The sequence below is a fragment of the Mesocricetus auratus genome, unplaced genomic scaffold, assembly GCF_017639785.1.
Source record: "Mesocricetus auratus isolate SY011 unplaced genomic scaffold, BCM_Maur_2.0 Super-Scaffold_6730, whole genome shotgun sequence".
Lineage (NCBI taxonomy): Eukaryota > Metazoa > Chordata > Mammalia > Rodentia > Cricetidae > Mesocricetus > Mesocricetus auratus.
In genome coordinates, this window is record NW_024429184.1 from 28,634,548 (window position 1) to 28,649,352 (window position 14,805).

Sequence of the window (14,805 nt, forward strand, 5' to 3'; positions counted from 1 at the left end):
AAGCTATTAATAATAGTAGGAAATAGCAATATTGATTTTTTAATTAATAATATTGAAATATTAAAACTGAAAATAAAACATATGTTAGCATACAAATTCAACACATGAACATTATTACTCCTTAATTTTATCTTCTAATTTGAAATAAATGTTCAGTTTCATAATTCAAGATTTTTATGTAACTGTATCACTAGTCCTTAGAAATAGTGTTTGTTTACAGAATTCATTTTTAAGTTTCATACAATAATATACTAGGTATTTTCTATATATTATTATGAAATCATTTGAAGTTGGTAACTTGTTTTCTTATATTTTGCAAGAAATATAAATGCTAAAGCATACAAATAAAGATTCAAGTTAAACAATATATGTATCAATTCAATTCTTAAGAAAGTTTAATGTTCTGAAATCCAAATATTTTCATGACATAGATAATAACACTGCAGTCTGACATGAATCTTATCACAACTCTCAAGAGATCAGAAACCCATAGTTTTCAAATCAACAGTATATGACAGTTAATTAAAACCTATAACCACAGCCACCTATACTATTGCTACATAAAACTTAAGCAGCCAATCTCTGTATCTTTGCAAATGCTACACTTAGATGTTTATCTTCAGGTCTTGATGAAAACTTCTCTCTAATATGTGAAGAAAGTCTTTATAAGAAGCTCCTGGCTATTCTAGAACCAATTGTACCTCCTTTTTCTGACTTTGCATCACTTATATCAGATTCTTTATTCTCAATTTTCCTGCCTTACCTATATGGCTATATATCACTCAGTACCAACCCCACAGTTTAGCTTTTTCTTTTATATCACATTTCCCAAGTGTATTGTCTCATGTTTTCAAGCTGTGTCTAATTTGGTTTTAGTCTTTTATGCCTCGCTCTAGCTGATCGCTCAATAAGTGTAACATAATTGTGTGAAATCTGCTGCCATACTTTGTTTTGGAATAGTTGTCTGAACTCTAAATACCTGAGCATGAAAATAATTAAGGTGATGTATTGAATATATTGATTTTCTTGTACAAAATATTCAATATGTTCTTTAGATTTAGGGCACTCAAAAGGCTTCCTCTGAATGATATTAAAGCCCATTTAGTTGCTTATGCACATTCTTTAAATCCCACTGCTTACACATTTCTTTCCATTGACAATAACATAATATATTCTATGCACGTTGTCCAGGGCTCTTTTAAGTTAGCACCAAAATGAAATTGTCTAAGGAAACTGAGTTTTGATGGGTTCTACAAGATTCTACAATTTTGACAAGTACACAGTGGAAGCTCAACCAAAATTTTTAGGGGGGGAGGTGAGGAAAGGGCTTATTTGGCTTATAGGTTATAGTCATTGTGGAGGGAAGTCAGGGTTGGAATTCAACGAGAGAAGGAATGCTGCTTACTGGCTGACTTTCCATGGCTCTCCCAGCCTCCTTTATTTTACACTTCAGTAAAACCTGCTGAGGGGTAGATTGGCCCATAGTGAACTGAACACACCCTTATCAACCATTAAAAATATGTTCTGTGCCTTTAGGAAATGGCGATAGGGTGGGAGGCTGTGGGGGAAGGTGGGGGGTGCGGGAGGAGGGGAGGGAGAGATAACTGGGATTGACATGTAAAACAAGCTGTTTAAAATTAAAATAATAAAAAAATCCACATAGGAAAAAAATATATTCCATGCCTTTAATCCCAGCACTGGGTGGGGAGAAGGATATGAATGGGGGGGAGGCAAAGGCAGGTGGATCTCTGTGAGTTCAAGGCCAGCCTGGTCTTCAGACTGAGTTTTTGAATTCCAGGACAGTCAGACCCTGTATTGAAAAACCAAAGGAAAAAAGAAAAGAAAATTCCCCACAGGCTTGCCTACAGGCCTTTAAATAGTGGCAATTCCTCAGTTGAAGCTCTCTCTTCCAAGATGACCTTGGCTTATGTTACAGCTTCCTTCAGGGTTTTGTTATTAGATAATAATTTTTTCATATTTTTTATTTAACTTTTTACACATGTTACTCTCAGTTCCCTCTCCTCCCTCATCCCCAATCCTCCCAACCCCTCACCCCCATTCCATCCCCCCTCGGCTCCCAAGGGAGGGCAACGGCTTCCAGGAGGAATTTTCAGAGTCTATTATGTCACCCCGGGCAGGGCCTAAGTCCTCCCCCATGTATCCCTCCACGTTGTATGGGTTCCCAGAGTCCATCTGTATTCCAGGAATAAATATTGCTCTACTCTCCAAGGTCCCACAGATTTCCAAGACATCCTCTCTGTCACCCAGGTTTAGTGGGAGGGATGTCTGGATCAGTTCCATACTGGCCTCTCAGTCATCAATCTGGGGTCTATGTGTTCCCCCTTGTTTAGGTCAGCTGCCTCTGTGGGTTTCCTTAGCCTGATCTTGATTCCTTTTGTCATCACTCCTCTTTGCAACTGGGTTGCAGGAATTCAATTTGGACACCAGCTGTGGGTGTCTGCCTCTGTCTCTATCAGCCATTGATTTCTAGGATGGCATAAAAGGTAGTCATCATTCTCATTATCATGGGAAGGCATTTAAGGTAGGCTTACTTCCAGTTGGTGTCATTCTTCTAGATCTGTGAAGATCTCACTAGTGCCAGATCTCTCCTCTGACTTATAACGGCTCCTTCTTTTATGGTATCCCATCATTCTCTCCTCTATTCTTACCCTGGTTCAACCTTCCTGCTCTCCCATGTCCTCCTCTTCCCTACTCCTTTCCCCCCCACTGTTTCTCACATCTCCTTCTGCCCTCCTCTTCCCCCCACACAATCCAATAAGGAGATCTCATCCCATAACCCTTCTCCATGTTACCATGCATATTTCTCTTAGCATTCTCCCTGCACCCCAGAGTCTCTGGCCATGGGATTGTAGGCTGGCAATGCCCTGATCCATGTCTAAAATCCATATATGTGTAAGTACATACCATTTATCTCGTTTGGTGATGGGGTTACCTCACTCAGGATGGTTTCTTCTAGTTCCATCCATTTGCGTGCAAATTTCAAGATTCCATTTTTTTTCTGCTGAGTAGTACTCCATTGTGTAAATGTACCACATTTTCTCTATCCACTCTTCAGTTGAGGAGCATCTAGGTTGTTTCCAGGTTCTGGATATTACAAATAATGCTTCTATGAACAAAGTTGAGTAGATGTCGTTATTGTATGAGGGTACATCTTTGGTTATATGCCTAAGAGTAGAATTGCTGGATCTTGTGATCAACTGATTTCCATTTTCCTGAGGAATCTCCATCCCGATCTCCAAAGTGGCTGCACAAGTTGGCATTCCCACCAGCATTGTGGGAGTGTTCCCCTTTCTCCACATCCTCTCCAGCATAAACTGTCATTAGTGTTTTTGATTTTAGCCATTCTGTTGGAGGGAGATAGCATCTCAGGGTTGTTTTGATTTGTATTTCCCTCCTGGCTAAGTATGGTGAGCACATTCTCAATTGTCTCTTGGCCATTTTAGACTTCTCTTTTGAGAATTCTTTATTTAATTCTGTACCCCACTTTTTAATTGGATCCTTTGGTGTTCTGGAGACTTGCTTCTTGAGTTTTTGGAAATTTTGGAGATCAGTCCTCCATCAGATGTGGGGTTTGTGAATTTCTTTTCCTATTCTGTGGGCTGTCATTTTCTCTTACTGACTGTTTCCTTTGCCCTGTAGGAGCTTCTCAATGTCAGGAGGTGCCATTAATTAATTGTCGATTTCAGTGTCCTGCTACTGGTGTTACTATGTTCAGGAAGCAATCTCCTGTACCAATTCGTTCAAGGGTACTTCCCACTTTCTCTTCTTTGAGGTTCAGTGTGGCTTGATTGATGTTGAGGACTTTGATCCATTTGGACATTTTTGTGTATGGTTATAGATATGGATCTATCTGTTGTCTTTTACATGCCAGAATCCAGTTACTCCAGCACCATTTCTTTTTTCCATTGCATAGTTTTAGCTTCTTTGTAAAAGATCAGGTGTTCAAAGGCATGTGGGTCTTCGATTCCATTCCATTGGTCTACCTGTCTGTTTTTGTGCCAATACCAAGCTGTTTTCAGGACTATAGCTCTATAATGGAGCTTGAAGTCAGGGATGGTGATGCCTCCAGAAGTTTCTTTATTGTACAGGATTTTCTTGGCTATCCTGGGTCTTTTGTTTTTCCATGTATAGTTGAGGATTATCCTTTAGAGGTTGGTGAAAAAATTGTGCTGGTAATTTGATAGGGATTGCATTGAATCAGTAGATTGCTTTTGGTAAGATTGCCATTTTACTATGTTGAACCTACCTATCCAAAATCATGGGAGATCTTTCCATTTTCTGGTATCTTCTTTACTTACTTTCTTTAAAGACTCAAAGTTCTCCTTATACAGGTCTGTCACCTGTGTACCCCAAGATACTTTCTGGCATTTGTGGCTATTTTAAAGGGTGATGTTTCTCTGATTTCTTTCTCATCCCCGTTAGTGTCTATATATAGTACTACTGATTTTTTTAGTTAATTTTGTATCCTGCCACTTTGCTGAAAGTGTTCATGAGCTGTAGGAATTACCTTGTAGAATTGTTTGGGTCACTTACGTAGACTATCATATCATCTGCAAATAGTGAAAGTTTGACTTCTTCCTTTCCAATTTGCATCCCATTGATCTCCTTTTGTTGTTTTATTGCTCTACCTAGAACTTCAAGTATAATATTGAAGAGATAGGGAAAGAGTGGACATCATTGTCTTGTTCCTGATTTTAGAGGAATCATGATGAGTTTCTCTCCATTTAATTTGATGTTGACTGTTGGTTTGCTGTATATTACTTTTATTATGTTTAGGTATCCCTGATTTCTCCAAGACCTTTATCGTGAAAGGGTTTTAGATTTTGTCAAAGGATTTTTCATGTTGTTTTTCTTTTCAGATTGTCTATATGGTGGATTACATTGATTGATTTTCATATGTTGAGCCATCCCTGCATCCCTGGGATGAAGCCTTGTTGATCATGGTGTATGATTTTTCTGATGTGTTCTTGGATTTGATTTGCTAGTACTTTATTGAATATTTTTGCATCAATGTTCACAAGGGAGATTTGTCTGTAGTTCCTTATCTTGGTTGCATCTTTGTGTGGTTTGGGTACTAAGGTAACTGTTGCCTCGTAGAAAGAATTTGGCAGTGATCCTTCTGTTTCTGTTGTGTGGAACAATTTGAAGAGTATTGGTATTAGCTCTTCCTTGCATTTTTGGTAGGACCCTGAACTGAAGCGATTTGGCCCTGGACTTTTTTTGGTTGGAAGACTTTTTTAGATTTCTTCTATTGCTTTAGGGTGTATACATCTGTTAAATTGTTTATCTGTTCTTTATTTAATTTTGTACATGATATCTATCCAGAAAATCATCCATTTCCTTTAGATTTTCCAATTTAGTGGAGTAAAGACTTTCAAAGTATGACCTGATGATTCTTTGGATTTCCGCAGTGTCTGTTGTTATGTCCCATTTTCATTTCTGGTTTTGTTAATTAGCGTGTTGGTTAGGTTTGATACAGGTTTGCCTATCTTGTTGATTTTTTCAAAGAACCAACTCTTTGTTTCAATGATTCTTGGTATTGTTTTCTTTGTTTCTACTTTATTGATTTCAGCTCTCAACCTGATTACTACCTGGGTTCTACTCCTCCTGGGTGTTTGCTTCTGTTTGTTCTAGAGCTTTCAGGTGTTCTGTTAATTCTGTAGTGTGACAATTCTCCAGTTTCTTCTTGTGGGCTCTTGGTGTTATGAATTTTCCTCTTAGAACTGCTTTCAAAGTATCACAAAGGTTTGGTTATGTTGTGCCTTCATTTTCACTGAATTCTAGGAAGACTTTTATTTCTTTCTTTATTTCTTCCTTTACCCAGGGGTGATAAAATTGAGTATTGTTAAATTTCCATGAATTTGTGAGGTTTCTGCAATTTGTGTTGATGTTGAATTATAATTTTAAGCTGTGGTGGACCAACAGGATACAGGTGGTTATTCCATTTTTTTTATTTGTTGAGCTTTGCTTCATTGTCAAGTATGCGGTCAATTTTAGAGAAGGTCCGTGTGTTGGTGAGAAGAAGGTATATTCTTTTTTGTTTGGGTGGAATGTTCTATAGATGTCTGTTAAACCCAATTGGTTGATAACTTCTGGTAATTCCATTGTTTCTTTGTTAAGTTTCTGTCTGATGGACCTGTCCATTGGTAAAATTGGGGTGTTGAAATCTCCCATTGTAAGTGTGTGAGGTTTAATGTGTATGTTGAGTTCTAGTAATGTTTCTTTTATGAACCTGGGTGCCCTTTTATTTGAGACATATATGTTCAGAATTGAGACTTCTTCCTGATAGATTTTTCCTATGGTGAATATTAAATGACCTTCTTCATCTCTTTTGATTAATTTTAGTTTGAAGTCTATTTTGTTAGATATTAGGATAACCGTACCCACTTGCTTCTTATATCCATTGATTGGAAAGTCTTTTCCAAACCCTTCACCTTGAGGTAGCACCTGTCTTTAAAATTGATGTGTGGTTCTTGTACGCAGCAGAAGGATAGATTCCATCTTCATATCCATTCTGTTAGCCTGTGTGTTTTTTTAGGTGAGTTAAGACCTATTCATGGATATTAATGACCATTGATTGTTGATTCTTGTTTTCTTTGGTTCTGTTTTTGATGGTGGTTTTGTGTGTGTGTTTTTCTCTTATTTCTGATTTCTGGTAAAATGAGATTATCTACTTCCCATGTTATTTTGAGCATAGTTAACTTCCTTGGATCAGAGTTTTTCTTCTAGAACTTTCTGTAGGGCTGGATTTGTGGATACATATTGCATGAATCTAGTTTTTTCATGGAATATCTTGTTTTCTCCATCTATAGTTATTGCGAGTTTTACTGGGAATAGTAGTCTAGGCTGGATCTGTGGTCTCTTAGTGTTTGTAGAACATCTACATATCTACCCAGGACCTTCTGGCTTTCATAGTTTCCATGGAGAAGTCAGGTGTAATTCTGATACATTTGCCTTTTTATGTTACTTGGCCTTTTTCCTTTGCTGATTTTAATATTCTTTCTTTATTCTGTATGTTTGGTGTTTTGATTATTATGTGTTGAGGAAACTTTTTTTTGGTCTTGTCTACTTGGTGTTTAGTAAGCTTCTTGTATTTTTATAGGCATCTCCTTCTTCAGGTTGGGAAAGTTTTCTTCTATGATTTTGTTGAATATGTTTTCTGCACCATTGAGCTGGCCTTCTTCTATATCTATTATTCTTAGATTTGTTCTTTTCATATTGTCCTATATCTCCTGGATATTTTGTGTTACAGATTTGTTGGATTTAAGACTTTCTTTTGTTGATGAATCTTTTTCCTCTAGTTTATCTTCAATGCACTAAATTCTGTCTTCCATCTCTTGTATCCTGTTAGTTATGCTTGCATCTACATTCCTGATTCAGCCTTTAGATTTCCAGCATTACCTCAGTTTGTGTTTTTTTTTTCTCTATTTCGGTTTTCAGGTCTTGAACTGTTTGAATTGTTTCCTTCATTTGTTTTATTGTTTTTCTTGGCTTTCCTTGCTTTCTTTAAGAGATTTGTTGATTTCTTGCAGTTTTTGTTTTGTGTTTTCTTCCATTTTTTTAAGGAATTTTCACATATCCTCTTTGAGAGCCTCTATCACCTTAGGAAGTTGTTTTGAAGGTCAGTCTTTTCTGTTCCATTTGTGTTGGTATGTCCAGGTCTTGCTGGTGTAGAGTTTCTAGACTCTGTTGATGTCATACTGGTTCTTCTGTTATTAGCTGTGTTTTTATATTGCCTTTTCCCATCCTTTCTTTCAGGGGGAGATTGTGGGGTCTCCTCCTTTCCTGGTGGGTTTGGGTCTAAGGATCCCTTCCAGAGAATTCAAGCAGATCCAATACTCCAATGGATGCAGGTGGTTCTAAGACACTCTCAGGCACAGGGCAAAGACCAGAGGGGACTGAAGACCTAAGTCCAGAGCAGGGGATCAAGCACAGGGCAGAGAATGGAGGGCACTGAAGACTGACGTGTGGCCAGACTCAAGATCATACTTTCAGGCAGAGTGTGTCCTCTCTAGGCACAGAGAACTCCCAGGGAGACAGAAGCAGGGTTATCTTGGGAGTTGGAGTCCAGAGCAGAGCCCCCACTCACCTCAAGCATGGGCAGGGGTCAATGGGGCTGAAGGCTGAGGTGTGGCCACACTCAGAGTCTTCCTACTGAGGCAGGTCCTCTCTAGGAGCAGAAGACTCTCAAGGAGACCAGCTCAACCAAATTGATGAATTTATGACTGAAATTATTTACCTGTTTCATACAGAGATTAAAAAAATATCTTAAATTATGTCAATAAATTCTAAATTAGTAACAGCCTTCTTGATAAATGCAAATGATATATTCTTTAGAACACAAAATTGTATACAATATTTATAGTTATATGTTTCTTAAACATATACACTTTAATATACAGTATTAAAAAGTTATGTATTCATAGAGATATCCTACAGCACATCATAATAGGAAAAATAAAGGGAGATACTATAATAAAGATAATGAACATTGATTAATTTATTGCCTATACATTCCTATATCTCCCAAAATTCAATCTTGTACATCTGGGGTATATCTGACCAAAGATAGTAAACTTCCATTGCTCAAGAAAAATAAAAGGAAAGGCAATTCTTAGGGAAAAGAGGAGGTATATTTGACTATAAATTATATATGTTTCATATGTTACATATACACATATATAATATTTTATATATTATTCATATGACATATAATATGTACAGTATCTGCCATGTATATTGATTATGGTATATTTTATATAATAAATACTATGTGCCTGATATATAACATGGTCATCTCTTTTTTTATTTTATTACTTTAATTTTACATAGCTTGCTTCACATGTCAATCCCAGTTCCCTCTCCCTCCCCTGCTCCACACCCCCCCACAATCTCCCCAGCCTCCTATCCTATCATGACTTCTTTCCACATAGGAGATATCTAGAGTCTGTCATTTCACTCAGGGCAGGGTCCAGGCACTCCCCTAAATGTCCAGGCTGAGAGGGATAAACACTGATCCAATGCCAAGGGCCCCATAGGTTGCCCAGGCCTTCTCACTGACACTCACATTCGGGGAATCCAAATCAGTCCCATGCTGGCCTCCCAGCTGTTGGTCTGGGGTCCAAGAGCTCTCCCCTGTTCAGATCAGCTGTCTGTGCTGGTTCTGCCAGCCCATTCTTTGCCAATTTGCTTATTGCTCCTCTGTCTCTGTCACTGGGTTCCTTGGGTTCAGTTTAGTGTTTAACTGTGGGTGTTTGCCTCTGCTTCCATCAGGCACTGAATGAAGGCTCCAGGATGGTTATAGAAAACAAGTTCATTATCAGGAATGGGCATTCAAGGTGGTCTCTCCACTGTTGCTTAGCTTCCCAGTTGGTGTCATCCCTTAAGATCACTAGAGGTCTCACTGTTGCCAGATCTTTCTTCTAACCTATGATTCTCTCTTCCCCCTATTCTACCCCCCACTCAACCTTCCTGTTCCAACATGACCTACTCTCTCTTTCACTTCTCCCCGTCTCTTCTTCCCAGCTCCCACTGCCCCCCACCCGTGGTGGTGTTCCTAATCTGTTCAGAAGATCTTGCCTCATTACTCTTCTCTGGGGTATCATGCATATCTCTCTTAGGTTCTTTCCTGTTTCCCAGACTTTCAGTTAGTGGAAGTGCAGACTGGCACTATCCTGACCTATGTCTTAGATCCATATATGAGTGAGTACATACCATGTTTGTCTTTTAGTGACTGGGCTACCTCACTCAGGATAGTTTCTTCTAGTGCCATCCATTTACCTGCTAGTTTCAAGATTCCATTGTTTTTTTTTTTTTTTTTGCTGAATAATACTCCATTGTGTAAATGTACCACATTTTCTCTATTCACTCTTCAGTTGAGGGGCATCTATGTTGCTCCCAGATTCTGGCTATTGCAAATAATGCTGCTATGAACATAGTGGAGCAGATGTCCTTGTTTTATGAATTTGCATCTTTTGGCTATATGCCTAAGAGTAGAATTGCTGGGTCTTGTAGTAGATTGATTCGCATTTTCCTGAGGAAACTCCATACTGATTTCCAAAGTGGCTGTACAAGTTGGCACTACCACCAGCAGTGGAGGAGTGTTCCCCTCTCTCCATATCCTCTCCAGCATAAATTTTCTTCAGTGTTTTTGATTTTAGCCATTCTGACAGGAGTGAGATGGTACCTCAGAGTTGTTTTGATTTGCATTTCCCTGATGGCTAAGGATGTTGAGCACTTTCTTAAGTGTCTCTTGGCCATGTTAGCCTCCTCTATTGAGAATCCTCTAATAGTTCTGTACCCCATCTTTTAATTGGATCCTTTTGTGTTTTACAGACTTGCTTCTTGAGTTCTTTTTAAATTTTGGAAATTAGCCCTCTGTCAGATGTGGGGTTAGTGAATATCTTTTCCCATTCTGTGGACTGCCTTTTTGTCTTGTTGACTGTGTCCTTTGCCTTACAGAAGAGATTTAGTTTCAGGAGGTCCCATTTGTTAATTGTTGATCTCAGTGTCTGTGCCACCGGTGTTATGTTCAGGAAGTGGTCTCCTATACCAACTCATTGAAGAGTATTTCCCTCATTCTCTTATAAGATTTTCAGTGTGGTTGGATTTATGTTGAGATCTTTGATCCATTTGGACCTAAGTTCTGTACAAGATGATATACATGGATCTATCTGCAGTATTCTGCATGCCAATACCCAGTTATGCCAGCACCATTTGTTGAAGATGCTTTCTTTTTTCCATTGTATAGTTTTAGCTACTCTGTCAAAAATCAAGTGTTCATAGGTGTGTGGGTTAAAATCAGGATTTTCAATTCAGTTCCATTGGTCTACCTGTCTATTTTAGTCTGTGTCTTTTTATAGGCAAGTTGAGACCATTGACATTGAGGGATATTAATGACCATTGATTGGTGACTTTTGTTTGTGCTTGGTTTATTTTTAGTGGAGTTATTGTGTGTAGGTTCCCTCCCTTTTTCTATTGGTGTTTGGTAAAGAGTAATTATCTATTGCCTGGGTCTTTGTGAGTATAGTTATCTTCGTTGGGTCTAGGCTTTCCTTCCAACACTTTCTGTAGAGCTGGATTCATGGAGATGTATTGTTTAAATCTGGCTTTGTCATGGAATATTTTGTTTTCTCCATCTATGGTAATTGAAAGCTTTGCTGGATATAGTAGTCTGGGATGGCATCCTTGTTCCATTAGCGTTTGTAGGACATCTGTCCAGGATCTTCTGGCTTTCACAGTTTCCATTGAGAAGTCAGGTGTAATTCGGATAATTCTGCCTTTATATGGTACTTGGCCTTTTTCTTTAGCTGCCCTTAATATTTTCTCTTTATTCTGTAGGTTTGATGTTTTGATTATTATATGGCGAGGTGAATTCTTTTTCTGGTCCAGCCTATTTGGTGTTCTGTAAGATTCTTGTATTTTCATAGGCATATTGTTCTTTAGGTTAGGGAAGTTTTCTTCTATGATTTTATTGAATATGTTTTCTGTGCCTTTGAGTTGTATTTCTTCGCCTTCTTCTATACCTATTATTCTCAGGTTTGGCTTCTTCAGAGTGTCCCATATTTCCTGGATATTTTGTGTTAGAGATTTTTTGGTTTTGAGATTTTCTTTGGTTGACGACTGTATATTCTCTAATGAGTCTTCAACACCTGAGATTCTCTCTTCTATCTTTTGAATTCTATTGGTGATGCATGCGTCTGTAGTTCCTGATCATTTACACAGCTTTTCTATTTCCAGCATCCCCTTGTTCTGTGTTTTTTGTTTGTTTGTTTGTTTCTGTTTAAGCTTTCAATCCTTCAACTGTTTGTGTTGTTTCCTTCATTTGTTTGGTTGTTTTTTCTGGTGGTCTTTAGAGTCTTTGAGAGATTTGTTAATTTTTTTATTTTTCCCCCATTTCATGAATTTTTTGTTTGTTTTTCTTCTATTTCTTTACGGAGTTTCCTCATTTCCTCTTTGAGGGTCTCTATCATCTTCATAAAATAATTTTATGGTCTGTCTCCTCTGCTTCATCTATGTAGTGCTTTTCAGGTTTTGCTGGCATTGGTTCTCTAGATTCTGGTGGAGTCGTGTTGGTCTTTCTATTGCTGTGTGAGCTCTTATTCTGTCTTCTTCCCATCTCTTCTTCCAGTGGGTGCAGGTGGGGTCTTTCTGTCTCCACTGGTCTCCTTCTTTCCTGAAGCTGAAGCTAGGGATGCTGACACTGAAGCTGAAGTTGGGGTCACCAGAGGTTGGGGCCTGGAAAGGCTGATACCTTTCCTGAATCTGGGGTCGCCGGAGGTTGGGGCATGGAAGGGCTGATGCCTTTCCTGTATGGGCAGATCTGGATTCCAGGAGGGGGCCCCTGGAAGATTGAGGGAATGAGTGTTGGGTGGGGGATGGGGAGTGGATCCCAGGAGTCCCAAGCTCACCGAAAGCTGTGGTCACCAGATGTTGGGGCCTGAAAGGGCTTGATCATCTCTTCCATGAATAACTTTGTAGATTATTTTGAATTGCTAGTTTTTATCTACATTTAGAATATATTTTTACTTACCAACATAAAAGAATGACATTATAGCAATGAATACTACAAAAAATTCAACATTCACATTAATATAATGGAGCTGAAACATTTTGCTGACTATTAAACCCCAAAATGCTAAATATTATCAATTAAAATGTATATCTTCTTGGAAAAATTATAAGTATAAAGTCTTAATAAAGAGGGCAACATACAGTCATTACTGCAGTTTCCATGCATGCATACAAGTATATGTAATTGAAAATGGGTAAATTAAGGAATAATTTAATCTAAATGGAAAGCCATACTTTACACAATAAAGCATATCTTTCTATAGCAGAATTCACTCCAGTGACATTTTGAGACATAGTCTTAACCACTAAATTTCAAAACAATGCCTTACCAAATTCTTGCTTTCTGAGTTTCATTTGCTTCTCAGTATGACAATACTCTTATAGAGGTCTGTAAGGCCTTGCCTTCAAAATGTCTCTAGTCAGTAATGTTCCCAGTGGTCTTGTTTGCAGGCGCCTTACAGCTTGGTATGTGGCTTGGGCCATGACACCATGACATTAAACATCTGCTAGAGACCTTGGGCTCTTACATCTCATCACCTCAGATCTGTGTTGATCCCCCTTTTACCTGTTGTAAAGGGAAATTTGTTTCATCTGTATATGACTTACAATAGTTTCTTTGGGAAGACAGCTGGAGAAATTGCATCTTGAAAGGAATGGGGTATGGGTGTGGGGTTAATGCTCACTGACTTTCACATTGAATTATTTGTCAAAGTAAACACTCTGTTTTATATATGTGCCCACATGCTAATACAACAAACAGAGAAGAAATTAAAGTATAAGACTTTCATTTTGCATAACTCAATAAAGCTATTAGTTCAGTTTGTCTCATTGTGGTACAGTTTTATTTATGGGAGCAGGGATTATTCTGAGCTTAGCTTCCTAGCATGAAATAACCATCCTGCCTCAGTCCCCAAGTGCTAAGATTATAGAGTCAGACACCATGCCTGCCCACGACCTTCCTAGAAGTTAAAAATTATGTAGAAAAGTTACAAATAATATATGAAGGTAGGATGATAACCATTAATGTGACTATTTTAGGAAAATTAAACATATATTCACTCTATCCAAGGTCAATATGTCAGGCTTATTAACAAATTATTGTGCTTTAAAACATGGCATAGCAAATCTTATTTGCCTTCAGTCCTTCTTTTCAAATTACCTATTGTTAGTAGCCCCTGGAAACTCCTTTACATAATTATGTCTGGACACTCCTATTTTTTCATATTCCCCCAAATTACTATCCTGTGATCTTAAAAATTTGCAATCATTCCTCAATCTTTTCTCTGCTTTACTACGCTTTTTTGACTAAACCTGCTTAGAAAGCCCTATGCCCATCCCCCTTGCAGATTCATGGATTACTCATGTCTTTGCTTCTCACCTTCTATACAGAAAACTCAATACTTGCTCACATTGATGTCTTTTCCTTTGTCGAAGTAATATTTCCCATCAATTTTCTAGTTTCCCAACAGCAAAGTGAGCTACTTACTCTCCTGTTCTCTCATTGATGACTTGACTGTTCACAGCTCTGCAGGAGTTGTGATCATTCCTGCACAGCAGGGTAAGCCTGCTCTTTAAACACAACTTTGATTAAAATAGGAAGGTAACAATATTGAACTTTAACTACAAGAATTTTAATTATAAAAAAAGTTTTGTGTTTTCTTTTGTGTCCTAAGAGTATGATTCAACAATGCAGTGTTTGGCAGACAAGCATAACACCCTAGGTTCAAACTCCTATATTGAACATAAAACAATGAAAGAATGAAATGAAAAGAAAAATCCTTGCACATTTGGAATATCAAAGTTCTCAATTTCATTTTTTGTCACTTCTGAATAGCTATATGGAATAACATGGCTGGATAAACTTTATGAAACATATAATATGGAATGGAATCAAGGCTGAGTAACTTAAGAACACGTTTGACCTGCATCACAGACTTCTATGTCCCAAATTGAGGAGACCAAATATTATTGAAAAAGAAAGTTGTTTGTGTCAGTAAGGTGCTTCTGGAAGGTGAAAAGATCTCTAGATGAGTTCTATTGATTTTTCTCCTTCCCAGAAGATGCATTCCTGACTATCCTGATATGTAATGGTGACTCCCATGCTGATAAGATTACAAAAAGTGAGGATGTTGTGGAATATTTATTTTTCACTGTTGGTGGTTGCTTTCATGGAGAATGATCTCTGTTGTCACCGTCCCTATCTTTTCACAT